A 2,657-nucleotide genomic window follows, 5' to 3' on the forward strand; every position below is an offset into this window, starting at 1 on the left:
TGCTTTGCCAGTTTTATAGGTAACAAGTAGTATTTGTTGTTGTAACTTGTATTCCACTGTCATTTTCTTTCAAATTTCCTTTAAGGACCTTTCTAACAGGTTTATATTCTGATGTAAGCAACAAAAGATAAGATTGTTTAGCAGCCAAATAAACAAGGTATATGCAATGAGATGCACTGGTATTTAAGACATTTGACCTTTGAATAGACGGAGGCTTTTATAGAGACTTGGGAGCTATTTATTGGGAGAGATTCACAGCCAATAAAATTAGAGAGGAACTGTGCATGGGGATCCAGGTGGAAATAATTCTTAAATTTGATTATTCAACTTTAATAACTAAAAGACCCATCATGGTCAGAAAGAATAAACAGGAGAATTCTGGTGAATTTTTGTCCCAACATGTCCTAATATAAGGCAACATTGTAGCATGGGGGCAAGAGGTGACCTTTGAGAAGACTTCTTCACCTGTGACTGGAACTCCATGACCGTGTGTGCTTACAGCTGTGCACATGTCATTGTGTGGTGTGCACATGTGCATCGTTGGGTATGCCTGTCTTCACAGATGCCATCCTCCTTATTTTCATCGAGTGTGAATGAGACAGGAGCCTGTGCTAGAAAAGAGAGAGACAGTTAGGAGATAGCGCTGCTTTGGGGAAACAGGTCAATTTACTGAAACACGAATTTACTGACAAATAATTTGCCAAGTGCCCAATTTGCAAAATTGGAGAGATGTTTTAAAAGTTTCAGTTTCATCCTCACCCTGTGCTTTCCACTGTCCCGTCTCAACAGTTTGCCTAGGCTGTGTTATTAGAGGCAGGGGCAAGTTCAGAGGCAGGGGCAAGGAGAAGCAGAAGGAAGGGTGAGACTAAAACTTATAAACAAACTCCTCAATGAATTAAGAAATTGGTCACTCGTGACGTTAATTTTAGTCAAGTGGCTTTCAATAGATTGGCCCAGGACCCTGCTTTGGCACCTTCTTCTGGAAATATCTCCCTTTCCTTTCCCAGTCCTTCTCCACCCAAAGTTGTACTTCACCGAGACCTTGAGATGTGCTATTCATCAGTGTAATCCTAATACTCACCACTTGCTTTAGGACATAAAGATTTAACTGTTAACTGGCTAAAAAAACAATGCTTCTGTGGAATCTTAGAGAACCTTTAATAACGTCTGGTAATACATTCAAAGTCCATAATATGATGACAATTTGGAAACAGCTTCTCTTACCTCTTCTAACCTCATGCCCAGCTCCTTCTATGGTCGTGAGCCCCATTGTTGCACAGAGAGCACCCCTGTTCCTCACCCTGCAAACCCTTTCCTGCAGTCCATCTACAGTCCTTCTGGTCACCACCTGCAGATCAAAATAAATAAGTCAATACACAGCAGCCTCTGCCTCCTCCACTTGCCTCTGCCCCTGGGGTGCGTTCCTAGATGTTTGATCCACCTTGGACAGAGGCCTTGAAAACTTGGAGATTAGCAAGGACAGCCAGTCTCTCGGAGTGGTCTTCCCTGTGGAGGAGAGACAAAGGGGCAAGAAGACATTTTGCACTGAGATTAGCTGCCTGCCAGTTTTCTCAAGAATTTCCCTAAAATAAAAGTACATCTTCTTCTCAGCCTGCTTACAATTGAAAAGTCCTCTTCTACTATGGTAGCCTTGATAGATGCCAGACTCTAGGGAGGATTAAGGTGATGGGGATGGTGGAAAAGATGAATCCGACATGCAAGCTGTCCCCGCCACACATTGGGTCATAGCAAATATTGGCAAAGCTCCGTTACTTGCAGCCACCATGATCATCTCTGTGTGGGAAATATAAGCTTGCCTATAGTTACAGTGTACAGAGAGATAAAACATAGTTACAAAAGCTTCAAGAAAAGCCGTTATGTGCTAACTGGTAAGGTACCAGAATGGTCACAAACTTGACTGGGGCATCAAGGATGTTGGCAGAGGTGACCTCAGAAGCAAAATTGTGAGCCAAGTGCTGAAATGACTAAGAAAGATGGAAGAGTGAGCGGGAAGACAGTGTCAAGGGCACGTTGATATATGGCCTAAAGCATAAAAGAGGAGACATAATAATTGAGTAATGGATGCAGAGCACTTTCATCCATCATGTTGGAAATCTAGCAGGTGCCTCTTTACAGCCAACCATATAGAATTCTACACCCAGGGATGATTTATCTGCAGGGGTGAACCAGACTTGCTCTGGACCAAGCATGAAAACATATTAAATACGTAGCCTTTCAGAGGATCACATTGCTATAGTTACAGATATAGATAGAGGTAGATATTTCTGAATTGTGAATTGAGGCAGATCATAACATAATAAATAGAAAAATCATTTGTGTTCTTTTTAAAAATTCTCATTCTGCCCAACAGAAGAAACAATTTCACGCTTTCAAAAAGGTGGTGTCACCTCTGATCTATGAACCATTTTATTTCGAACACAACTTACTGTTACAATTTTGTCTGCTGCTTGTTTGGGAAAAGGCCTTCCTATATCTCTCTCACTGCAGAGAAATTCAATTTTCTTGTAACATCCAACTGCTGTTTATATCCATATCTTGAAATGTGGGAGCTATTAGAATTAGATAGAAATATTCCATGTAGAATGGAGTTAAGATTCATGGAGAGAGAGAGAGAGAGAGAGAGAGAGAGAGAGAGA

At 41.4% G+C, this 2,657-nt stretch overlaps 1 long non-coding RNA gene across 1 annotated transcript in view; it reads right to left on the bottom strand.

Moving 5' to 3' along the window:
• Positions 1-235: 235 nt before the first annotated feature.
• Positions 236-2,657, bottom strand: part of LOC102263388 — a 212,200-nt gene continuing 209,778 nt past the window's right edge. The window contains exons 2-3 of the long non-coding RNA XR_314557.2: positions 1,225-1,348; positions 236-611 (exon numbers count right to left, since the gene is read on the bottom strand). This is a non-coding gene — a long non-coding RNA (uncharacterized LOC102263388). The remainder of the gene's footprint in view (positions 612-1,224; positions 1,349-2,657) is intronic.

This window comes from Myotis brandtii, unplaced genomic scaffold (assembly GCF_000412655.1).
Source record: "Myotis brandtii unplaced genomic scaffold, ASM41265v1 scaffold8, whole genome shotgun sequence".
In the NCBI taxonomy this organism is placed as follows: Eukaryota; Metazoa; Chordata; class Mammalia; order Chiroptera; family Vespertilionidae; genus Myotis; species Myotis brandtii.